Below are 13,436 nucleotides of genomic sequence, written 5' to 3' on the forward strand. Positions count from 1 at the left end.
CATGATATCTAGTCTGGACATAGTCTCCTTCAGGTGGACTGATCCTAATAAACTAGACTAAAACATGATATCTAGACTGGGCATAGTCTCCTTCAGGTGGACTGATCCTAATAAACTAGACTAAAACATGATATCTAGACTGGGCATAGTCTCCTTCAGGTGGACTGATCCTAATAAACTAGACTAAAACATGATATCTAGACTGGGCATAGTCTCCTTCAGGTGGACTGATCCTAATAAACTAGACTAAAACATGATATCTAGATTGGGCATAGTCTCCTTCAGGTGGACTGGTGGACTGATCCTAATAAACTAGACTAAAACTAGACTAGACTGGGCATAGTCTCCTTCAGGTGGACTGATCCTAATAAACTAGACTAAAACATGATATCTAGACTGGGCATAGTCTCCTTCAGGTGGACTGATCCTAATAAACTAGACTAAAACATGATATCTAGACTGGGCATAGTCTCCTTCAGGTGGACTGATCCTAATAAACTAGACTAAAACATGATATCTAGACTGGGCATAGTCTCCTTCAGGTGGACTGATCCTAATAAACTAGACTAAAACATGATAACTGGGCATAGTCTCCTTCAGGTGGACTGATCCTAATAAACTAGACTAAAACATGATATCTAGACTGGGCATAGTCTCCTTCAGGTGGACTGATCCTAATAAACTAGACTAAAACATGATATCTAGACTGGGCATAGTCTCCTTCAGGTGGACTGATCCTAATAAACTAGACTAAAACATGATATCTAGACTGGGCATAGTCTCCTTCAGGTGGACTGATCCTAATAAACTAGACTAAAACATGATATCTAGACTGGGCATAGTCTCCTTCAGGTGGACTGATCCTAATAAACTAGACTAAAACATGATATCTAGACTGGGCATAGTCTCCTTCAGGTGGACTGATCCTAATAAACTAGACTAAAACATGATACATGATATCTAGACTGGGCATAGTCTCCTTCAGGTGGACTGATCCTAATAAACTACACTAAAACATAATACTAGACTGGGCATAGTCTCCTTCAGGTGGACTGATCCTAATAAACTAGACTAAAACATGATATCTAGACTGGGCATAGTCTCCTTCAGGTGGACTGATCCTAATAAACTAGACTAAAACATGATATCTAGACTGGGCATAGTCTCCTTCAGGTGGACTGATCCTAATAAACTAGACTAAAACATGATATCTAGACTGGGCATAGTCTCCTTCAGGTGGACTGATCCTAATAAACTAGACTAAAACATGATATCTAGACTGGGCATAGTCTCCTTCAGGTGGACTGATCCTAATAAACTAGACTAAAACATGATACATGATATCTAGACTGGGCATAGTCTCCTTCAGGTGGACTGATCCTAATAAACTAGACTAAAACATGATATCTAGACTGGGCATAGTCTCCTTCAGGTGGACTGATCCTAATAAACTAGACTAAAACATGATATCTAGTCTTTGGCTCTGAAACCAGATGGATAACGGGAGATCTTACCTGTATCTATTGGCTCTGAAACCAGATGGATAACGGGAGATCTTACCTGTATCTATTGGCTCTGAAACCAGATGGATAACGGGAGATCTTACCTGTATCTATTGGCTCTGAAACCAGATGGATAACGGTAGATCCTACCTGTATCTATTGGCTCTGAAACCAGATGGATAACGGGAGATCTTACCTGTATCTATTGGCTCTGAAACCAGATGGATAACGGGAGATCCTACCTGTATCTATTGGCTCTGAAACCAGATGGATAACGGGAGATCCTACCTGTATCTATTGGCTCTGAAACCAGATGGATAACGGGAGATCCTACCTGTATCTATTGGCTCTGAAACCAGATGGATAACGGGAGATCTTACCTGTATCTATTGGCTCTGAAACCAGATGGATAACGGGAGATCTTACCTGTGAATGCTCCATTTGGAAGTTGTTGATCATCTGTGCGTATCGGCCTTTAGCTTTCATCAGAGCTTTGTGTGTCCCTGCCTCCTTTATCTTCCCACTCTCCAACACCAGTATCTCATCACAGAACTCCAGATACTGATGGCTCTGACAAAGACAGATAGAGAGATCTTAGGGAGGGAGAGAACCAGATGGATAGGAAGAGAGAGGGGGAGGGAGACCTGAGGGAGGGAATGGGAGAGAGAGATCTTACCTGATCTATTGGCTCTGAGAGAGACAGGGAGATGGATAGAGGGGAGGATGAGAAAGAGGGGGAAGGGGAGAGAGAGGGAGGGAAGGAGAGAGAGAGAGAGGAAGAGAGATCTATTGGGAGAGAGGGGGACGGGAGAGCTCTGAAACCAGGGGAGATCTTACCTGTAGGGAAGGGAGAGAAAGAGAGACAGGGGAGAGAGAGAGGGAAGGAGAGAGAAAGAGAGACAGGGAGATCCTACCTGTAGAGAGAGAGAAACCAGAGAGATAGAGAGAGATCCTACCTGATTGGAGAGAAACCAGATGGAGAGAGAGATCTTACCTGTATCTAGAGAGCTCTGAAACCAGATGGAGAGAGAGATCCTACCTGTATCAGATTGGCTCAGAAACCAGATGGATAGACAGAGAGAGACCTGTATCTATTGGAGAAACCAGATGGAGAGAGAGAGAGATCTTACCTGTAGAGGCTCTGAAACCAGATGGAGGGAGAGAGAGAGAGATCCTACCTGTATCTATTGGCTCTGAAACCAGATGGACAGGGAGAGAGACAGGCTCTGAAAGATGGATAAGAGAGAGACACCTGTATCTAGAGGCTCTGAAACCAGATGGATAAGAGGAGAGATCTTACCTGAGACAGGGCTCTGAAACCAGATGGAGAGACAGAGAGAGACGGAGAGGCTCGGAGACAGAGACAGATCTTAGACAGAGACAGAGAGAGATGGAGAGAGAGAGATCTTAGTATCTATTGGAGAAACCAGATGGAGAGAGAGGGGAATAGTAACGTTAATAACTTGAGGAGGGGAGAGAGGATATCCCTGTCGGGTTCCTCTTTCTGTAAACATACTTTGGATAAAAAGTGTATGTAAAAAGTCAAGTTAACCAAATACTGTATCCACCCGGACTATCTGCATTGACCCATTTTGCACAAACACTGCTGCTACTGTTTATTATCTATCCTGTTGCTTAGTCACTTTATCCCTACCTATATGTACATATCTACCTCAACTACCTCGTACCACTACACATTGACTCAGTACTGGTACTTCCTGTATATAGCCAAGTTATTACCTCGTACCCCTGCGCATTGACTCAGTACTGGTACCCAGTGTATACAGCCATGTTATTACCTCGTACCCGTGCTCATTGACTCAGTACTGGTACTTCCTGTATATAGCCATGCTATTACCTCGTACCCCTGCACATTGACTCAGTACTGGTACTTCCTGTATACAGCCATGTTATTACCTCGTACCCCTGCACATCGACTCAGTACTGGTACACAGTGTATACAGCCATGTTATAACCTCGTACCCCTGCACATTGACTCAGTACTGGTACCCAGTGTATACAGCCATGTTATAACCTCGTACCCCTGCATATTGACTCAGGACTGGTACCCAGTGTATACAGCCATGTTATTACCTCGTACCCCTGCACATTGACTCAGTACTGGTACTTCCTGTATATAGCCATGCTATTACCTCGTACCCCTGCACATTGACTCAGTACTGGTACCCAGTGTATACAGCCAGGAGAGTTATTACCTGGCTCGTACCCCTGCGCATTGACTCAGTACTGGTACCCAGTGTATACAGCCATGTTATTACCTCGTACCCCTGCTCATTGACTCAGTACTGGTACTTCCTGTATATAGCCATGCTATTACCTCGTACCCCTGCACATTGACTCAGTACTGGTACTTCCTGTATACATCCTACCTGTATCTATTGGCTCTTTACCTCGTACCCCTGCACATTGACTCAGTACTGGTACCCAGTGTATACAGCCATGTTATAACCTCGTACCCCTCCACATTGACTCAGTACTGGTACCCAGTGTATACAGCCATGTTATAACCTCGTACCCCTGCACATTGACTCAGTACTGGTACCCAGTGTATACAGCCATGTTATTACCTCGTACCCCTGCACATTGACTCAGTACTGGTACTTCCTGTATATAGCCATGCTATTACCTCGTACCCCTGCACATTGACTCAGTACTGGTACCCAGTGTATACAGCCATGTTATTACCTCGTACCCCTGCACATTGACTCAGTACTGGTACCCAGTGTATACAGCCATGCTATTACCTCGTACCCCTGCACATTGACTCAGTACTGGTACCCAGTGTATACAGCCATGTTATTACCTCGTACCCCTGCACATTGACTCAGTACTGGTACCCAGTGTATACAGCCATGTTATTACCTCGTACCCCTGCACATTGACTCAGTACTGGTACCCAGTGTATACAGCCATGTTATTACCTCGTACCCCTGCACATTGACTCAGTACTGGTACCCAGTGTATACAGCCATGTTATTACCTCGTACCCCTGCACATTGACTCAGTACTGGTACCCAGTGTATACAGCCATGTTATTACCTCGTACCCCTGCACATTGACTCAGTACTGGTACTTCCTGTATATAGCCATGTTATTACCTCGTACCCCTGCACATTATACAGCCATGTTATTACCTCGTACCCCTGCACATTGACTCAGTACTGGTACCCAGTGTATACAGCCATGTTATTACCTCGTACCCCTGCACATTGACTCAGTACTGGTACTTCCTGTATATAGCCATGCTATTACCTCGTACCCCTGCACATTGACTCAGTACTGGTACCCAGTGTATACAGCCATGTTATTACCTCGTACCCCTGCACATTGACTCAGTACTGGTACCCAGTGTATACAGCCATGCTATTACCTCGTACCCCTGCACATTGACTCAGTACTGGTACCCAGTGTATACAGCCATGCTATTACCTCGTACCCCTGCACATTGACTCAGTACTGGTACCCAGTGTATACAGCCATGTTATTACCTCGTACCCCTGTACATTGACTCAGTACTGGTACCCAGTGTATACAGCCATGTTATTACCTCGTACCCCTGTACATTGACTCAGTACTGGTACCCAGTGTATACAGCCATGTTATTACCTCGTACCCCTGCACATTGACTCAGTACTGGTACCCAGTGTATACAGCCATGTTATTACCTCGTACCCCTGTACATTGACTCAGTACTGGTACCCAGTGTATACAGCCATGTTATTACCTCGTACCCCTGCACATTGACTCAGTACTGGTACCCAGTGTATACAGCCATGTTATTACCTCGTACCCCTGTACATTGACTCAGTACTGGTACCCAGTGTATACAGCCATGCTATTACCTCGTACCCCTGTACATTGACTCAGTACTGGTACCCAGTGTATACAGCCATGTTATCGTTATTCATTGTGGATTTATTCCTTGTGTCACCACTATCTTCTATAATTTAAAAAAAATGTTCTCTGCACTGTTGGGAAGTCAGCATTTCACTGTTAGTCTACACCTGTTGTTTTACGAAGCATGTGACAAATACATTGGATTGGATTGGTTCTCTACCCTGTTGTTAGGGAGTTTCTGGCGGGGTTAAAAAACTCTGGATATTCTTTTATTCCTCCTGGTTTTTTCCATAAATCCTAGTCGAAGGATTCCTAGGTGAAAGATTCCCTTTCCTTATTCCCTCCTATATTTCCACCGAGAATCCTTCCAGAACAGAAACTCTGAAAAAAACCTGTGAACTCTGGGAGAAGTTTTTGCAACCCTAGGTCCTGAACACACCATGAATACACCCAAGAGTGACACGGCTACTAGGTCTTTAAATGATATAAGGACAAAGACGCAATTAAAAACGGCACATTCCCAAACGAGTGAGATAATCAAGGGAAACGTAACTGTAAGCTCGTAACCAGCAGTGACTCCCTACCTGTAGTTGATGGGTGACCAGGATAATACTCTTCCCCTTCAGGGTCTTCTTGATACACTCCTCAAAGATGTGTTTCCCTACGTGGGCGTCCACCGCAGACAGAGGGTCGTCCAGCAGGATGATGTCTTTGTTGGAGTAGACCGCTCTGGCCAGACTGATCCTCTGCTTCTGACCCCCAGACAGGTTCAGGCCTCGCTCACCTATCTACAGAACCAGCAATACAACCCAGTCAGTACAGAACAGGTTCAGACATCCCTCATCTATCTACAGAACCAGCAATACAACCCAGTCAGAACAGAACAGGTTCAGACATCCCTCATCTATCTACAGAACCAGCAATACAACCCAGTCAGAACAGAACAGGTTCAGACATCCCTCACCTATCTACAGAACCAGCAATACAACCCAGTCAGTACAGAACAGGTTCAGACATCCCTCACCTATCTACAGAACCAGCAATACAACCCAGTCAGTACAGAACAGGTTCAGACATCACTCATCTATCTACAGAACCAGCAATACAACCCAGTCAGAACAGAACAGGTTCAGACATCCCTCATCTATCTACAGAACCAGCGATACAACCCAGTCAGAACAGAACAGGTTCAGACATCCCTCATCTATCTACAGAACCAGCAATACAACCCAGTCAGAACAGAACAGGTTCAGACATCACTCACCTATCTACAGGCCCTCATACAGTGCCTTGCGAAAGTATTCGGCCCCCTTGAACTTTGCGACCTTTTGCCACATTTCAGGCTTCAAACAGTCGGTAGCGTCCAGGTTCGGGCCCTGTTCATCTATCTACAGAGAAAACCCAGTCGGTAGCGTCCAGGTTCGGGCCCTGTTCATCTATCTACAGAGAAAACCCAGTCGGTAGCGTCCAGGTTCGGGCCCTGTTCATCTATCTACAGAGAAAACCCAGTCGGTAGCGTCCAGGTTCGGGCCCTGTTCATCTATCTACAGAGAAAACCCAGTCGGTAGCGTCCAGGTTCGGCCCTGTTATTTGAAAGTCAAAAGGCATTCTGAGCATCAAATGAACGACTCAAACCCTGGATATATGTGAGCCCTTACCTCAGTTTGGTCGCCATAGGGAAGAATAGCCAGATCTGGTATCAGACTACAGGCACTGATGACTTTGTCATACCTTTACGAAAGACAAAAATGTGCAATAATAATTAAGATACTTAATTCAGGAGAACAACATGGTTATCAGGGATTCATTCATTCTGGAGAACCACATGGTTATCAGGGATTCATTCTGGAGAACAACATGGTTATCAGGGATTCATTCATTCTGGAGAACAACATGGTTATCAGGGATTCATTCAGGAGAACAACATGGTTATCAGGGATTCATTCTGGAGAACCACATGGTTATCAGGGATTCATTCATTCTGGAGAACCACATGGTTATCAGGGATTCAGGTTCAGACCACATGGTTCTGGAGAACAGAACAACATGGTTATCAGGGATTCATTCATTCAGGTGAACAACATGGTTATCAGGGATTCATTCAGGAGAACAACATGGTTATCAGGGATTCATTCAGGAGAACAACATGGTTATCAGGGATTCATTCATTCAGGAGAACAACATGGTTATCAGGGATTCATTCATTCTGGAGAACCACATGGTTATCAGGGATTCATTCTGGAGAACAACATGGTTATCAGGGATTCATTCATTCAGGAGAACACCATGGTTATCAGGGATTCATTCAGGAGAACAACATGGTTATCAGGGATTCATTCATTCAGGAGAACAACATGGTTATCAGGGATTCATTCAGGAGAACAACATGGTTATCAGGGATTCATTCAGGAGAACAACATGGTTATCAGGGATTCATTCAGGAGAACAACATGGTTATCAGGGATTCATTCTGGAGAACAACATGGTTATCAGGGATTCATTCAGGAGAACAACATGGTTATCAGGGATTCATTCAGGAGAACAACATGGTTATCAGGGATTCATTCTGGAGAACAACATGGTTATCAGGGATTCATTCAGGAGAACAACATGGTTATCAGGGATTCATTCTGGAGAACAACATGGTTATCAGGGATTCATTTGGAGAACAACATGGAGGGATTCATTCAGGAGAACAACATGGTTATCAGGGATTCATTCTGGAGAACCACATGGTTATCAGGGATTCGTTCAGGTGAACAACATGGTTATCAGGGATTCATTCTGGAGAACAACATGGTTATCAGGGATTCGTTCAGGTGAACAACATGGTTATCAGGGATTCATTCTGGAGAACCACATGGTTATCAGGGATTCATTCATTCAGGTGAACAACATGGTTATCAGGGATTCATTCTGGAGAACCACATGGTTATCAGGGATTCATTCATTCAGGTGAACAACATGGTTATCAGGGATTCATTCTGGAGAACCACATGGTTATCAGGGATTCATTCATTCAGGAGAACAACATGGTTATCAGGGATTCATTCATTCAGGAGAACAACATGGTTATCAGGGATTCGTTCAGGTGAACAACATGGTTATCAGGGATTCATTCTGGAGAACAACATGGTTATCAGGGATTCATTCTGGAGAACAACATGGTTATCAGGGATTCATTCAGGAGAACAACATAGTTATCAGGGATTCATTCATTCAGGAGAACAACATGGTTATCAGGGATTCATTCAGGTGAACAACATGGTTATCAGGGATTCATTCTGGAGAACAACATGGTTATCAGGGATTCATTCTGGAGAACAACATGGTTATCAGGGATTCATTCATTCAGGAGAACAACATGGTTATCAGGGATTCATTCAGGAGAACAACATGGTTATCAGGGATTCATTCAGGAGAACAACATGGTTATCAGGGATTCATTCATTCAGGAGAACAACATGGTTATCAGGGATTCATTCATTCTGGAGAACCACATGGTTATCAGGGATTCATTCTGGAGAACAACATGGTTATCAGGGATTCATTCATTCAGGAGAACACCATGGTTATCAGGGATTCATTCTGGAGAACAACATGGTTATCAGGGATTCATTCATTCAGGAGAACAACATGGTTATCAGGGATTCATTCAGGAGAACAACATGGTTATCAGGGATTCATTCAGGAGAACAACATGGTTATCAGGGATTCATTCAGGAGAACAACATGGTTATCAGGGATTCATTCTGGAGAACAACATGGTTATCAGGGGGATTCATTCAGGAGAACAACATGGTTATCAGGGATTCATTCAGGTGAACAACATGGTTATCAGGGATTCATTCTGGAGAACAACATGGTTATCAGGGATTCATTCAGGAGAACAACATGGTTATCAGGGATTCATTCTCAGGAGAACAACATGGTTATCAGGGATTCATTCTGGAGAACAACATGGTTATCAGGGATTCATTCAGGAGAACAACATGGTTATCAGGGATTCATTCTGGAGAACCACATGGTTATCAGGGATTCGTTCAGGTGAACAACATGGTTATCAGGGATTCATTCTGGAGAACAACATGGTTATCAGGGATTCGTTCAGGTGAACAACATGGTTATCAGGGATTCATTCTGGAGAACCACATGGTTATCAGGGATTCATTCATTCAGGTGAACAACATGGTTATCAGGGATTCATTCTGGAGAACCACATGGTTATCAGGGATTCATTCATTCAGGTGAACAACATGGTTATCAGGGATTCATTCTGGAGAACCACATGGTTATCAGGGATTCATTCATTCAGGAGAACAACATGGTTATCAGGGATTCATTCATTCAGGAGAACAACATGGTTATCAGGGATTCATTCAGGTGAACAACATGGTTATCAGGGATTCATTCTGGAGAACAACATGGTTATCAGGGATTCATTCTGGAGAACAACATGGTTATCAGGGATTCATTCATTCAGGAGAACAACATGGTTATCAGGGATTCATTCATTCAGGAGAACAACCATGGTTATCAGGTGAACAACATGGTTATTCATTCAGGAGAACAACATGGTTATCAGGGATTCATTCATTCAGGAGAACAACATGGTTATCAGGGATTAATTCATTCAGGAGAACAACATGGTTATCAGGGATTCATTCTGGAGAACCACATGGTTATCAGGGATTCATTCAGGAGAACCACATGGTTATCAGGGATTCATTCATTCAGGAGAACCACATGGTTATCAGGGATTCATTCTGGAGAACCACATGGTTATCAGGGATTCATTCAGGAGAACAACATGGTTATCAGGGATTAATTCATTCAGGAGAACAACATGGTTATCAGGGATTCATTCAGGAGAACAACATGGTTATCAGGGATTCATTCAGGAGAACCACATGGTTATCAGGGATTCATTCAGGAGAACAACATGGTTATCAGGGATTCATTCAGGTGAACAACATGGTTATCAGGGATTCATTCTGGAGAACAACATGGTTATCAGGGATTCATTCAGGAGAACAACATGGTTATCAGGGATTCATTCATTCAGGAGAACAACATGGTTATCAGGGATTCATTCAGGAGAACAACATGGTTATCAGGGATTCATTCAGGAGAACAACATGGTTATCAGGGATTCATTCATTCAGGAGAACCACATGGTTATCAGGGATTCATTCATTCAGGAGAACCACATGGTTATCAGGGATTCATTCATTCAGGAGAACAACATGGTTATCAGGGATTCATTCAGGAGAACAACATGGTTATCAGGGATTCATTCATTCAGGAGAACAACATGGTTATCAGGGATTCATTCTGGAGAACAACATGGTTATCAGGGATTCATTCTGGAGAACAACATGGTTATCAGGGATTCATTCAGGAGAACAACATGGTTATCAGGGATTCATTCAGGAGAACAACATGGTTATCAGGGATTCATTCATTCTGGAGAACAACATGGTTATCAGGGATTCATTCATTCAGGAGAACAACATGGTTATCAGGGATTCATTCATTCAGGAGAACAACATGGTTATCGGGGATTCATTCATTCAGGTGAACAACATGGTTATCAGGGATTCATTCAGGAGAACCACATGGTTATCAGGGATTCATTCATTCTGGAGAACCACATGGTTATCAGGGATTCATTCATTCTGGAGAACAACATGGTTATCAGGGATTCATTCATTCAGGAGAACAACATGGTTATCAGGGATTCATTCATTCAGGAGAACAACATGGTTATCAGGGATTCATTCTGGAGAACAACATGGTTATCAGGGATTCATTCAGGAGAACAACATGGTTATCAGGGATTCATTCAGGAGAACAACATGGTTATCAGGGATTCATTCAGGAGAACAACATGGTTATCAGGGATTCATTCTGGAGAACAACATGGTTATCAGGGATTCATTCAGGAGAACAACATGGTTATCAGGGATTCATTCAGGTGAACCACATGGTTATCAGGGATTCATTCATTCAGGAGAACAACATGGTTATCAGGGATTCATTCATTGATCAGGAGAACAACATGGTTATCAGGGATTCATTCTGGAGAACAACATGGTTATCAGGGATTCATTCATTCAGGAGAACAACATGGTTATCAGGGATTCATTCAGGAGAACAACATGGTTATCAGGGATTCATTCAGGAGAACAACATGGTTATCAGGGATTCATTCATTCAGGAGAACAACATGGTTATCAGGGATTCATTCATTCAGGAGAACAACATGGTTATCAGGGATTCATTCAGGTGAACAACATGGTTATCAGGGATTCATTCAGGTGAACAACATGGTTATCAGGGATTCATTCATTCAGGAGAACAACATGGTTATCAGGGATTCATTCAGGAGAACAACATGGTTATCAGGGATTCATTCAGGAGAACAACATGGTTATCAGGGATTCATTCTGGAGAACCACATGGTTATCAGGGATTCATTCTGGAGAACAACATGGTTATCAGGGATTCATTCATTCAGGAGAACAACATGGTTATCAGGGATTCATTCATTCAGGAGAACAACATGGTTATCAGGGATTCATTCATTCAGGAGAACAACATGGTTATCAGGGATTCATTCTGGAGAACCACATGGTTATCAGGGATTCATTCAGGAGAACAACATGGTTATCAGGGATTCATTCAGGTGAACCACATGGTTATCAGGGATTCATTCAGGAGAACCACATGGTTATCAGGGATTCATTCAGGAGAACAACATGGTTATCAGGGATTCATTCTGGAGAACAACATGGTTATCAGGGATTCATTCAGGAGAACAACATGGTTATCAGGGATTCATTCATTCAGGAGAACAACATGGTTATCAGGGATTCATTCATTCAGGAGAACAACATGGTTATCAGGGATTCATTCATTCAGGAGAACAACATGGTTATCAGGGATTCATTCATTCAGGAGAACAACATGGTTATCAGGGATTCATTCAGGAGAACAACATGGTTATCAGGGATTCATTCAGGAGAACAACATGGTTATCAGGGATTCATTCATTCAGGAGAACAACATGGTTATCAGGGATTCATTCATTCAGGAGAACCACATGGTTATCAGGGATTCATTCATTCAGGAGAACAACATGGTTATCAGGGATTCATTCAGGAGAACAACATGGTTATCAGGGATTCATTCAGGAGAACAACATGGTTATCAGGGATTCATTCATTCAGGAGAACAACATGGTTATCAGGGATTCATTCATTCAGGAGAACAACATGGTTATCAGGGATTCATTCATTCAGGAGAACAACATGGTTATCAGGGATTCATTCAGGAGAACAACATGGTTATCAGGGATTCATTCAGGAGAACAACATGGTTATCAGGGATTCATTCATTCAGGAGAACAACATGGTTATCAGGGATTCATTCAGGAGAACAACATGGTTATCAGGGATTCATTCAGGAGAACAACATGGTTATCAGGGATTCATTCAGGAGAACAACATGGTTATCAGGGATTCATTCATTCAGGAGAACAACATGGTTATCAGGGATTCATTCAGGAGAACAACATGGTTATCAGGGATTCATTCAGGAGAACAACATGGTTATCAGGGATTCATTCAGGAGAACAACATGGTTATCAGGGATTCATTCAGGAGAACAACATGGTTATCAGGGATTCATTCATTCAGGAGAACAACATGGTTATCAGGGATTCATTCATTCAGGAGAACAACATGGTTATCAGGGATTCATTCAGGAGAACAACATGGTTATCAGGGATTCATTCAGGAGAACAACATGGTTATCAGGGATTCATTCAGGAGAACAACATGGTTATCAGGGATTCATTCAGGAGAACAACATGGTTATCAGGGATTCATTCAGGAGAACAACATGGTTATCAGGGATTCATTCATTCAGGAGAACAACATGGTTATCAGGGATTCATTCAGGAGAACAACATGGTTATCAGGGATTCATTCATTCAGGAGAACAACATGGTTATCAGGGATTCATTCAGGAGAACAACATGGTTATCAGGGATTCATTCAGGAGAACAACATG

General features: G+C 42.9%; 1 long non-coding RNA gene and 1 pseudogene across 1 annotated transcript; one reads left to right on the top strand and one right to left on the bottom strand.

The window, feature by feature from the left end:
- The first annotated feature begins 63 nt into the window (after nucleotides 1–63).
- On the top strand, nucleotides 64–1,462 carry LOC127924536 (uncharacterized). Its single transcript, XR_008118119.1, has 5 exons — nucleotides 64–222; nucleotides 354–542; nucleotides 601–915; nucleotides 1,048–1,299; nucleotides 1,370–1,462. It is a non-coding gene; the product is annotated as an uncharacterized LOC127924536 (long non-coding RNA).
- A 91-nt stretch (nucleotides 1,463–1,553) lies between these two features.
- Nucleotides 1,554–13,436, bottom strand: part of LOC127924535 (ATP-binding cassette sub-family C member 12-like) — a 61,521-nt pseudogene continuing 49,638 nt past the window's right edge.

This window comes from Oncorhynchus keta, unplaced genomic scaffold (genome assembly GCF_023373465.1).
Source record: "Oncorhynchus keta strain PuntledgeMale-10-30-2019 unplaced genomic scaffold, Oket_V2 Un_contig_4244_pilon_pilon, whole genome shotgun sequence".
NCBI lineage: Eukaryota > Metazoa > Chordata > Actinopteri > Salmoniformes > Salmonidae > Oncorhynchus > Oncorhynchus keta.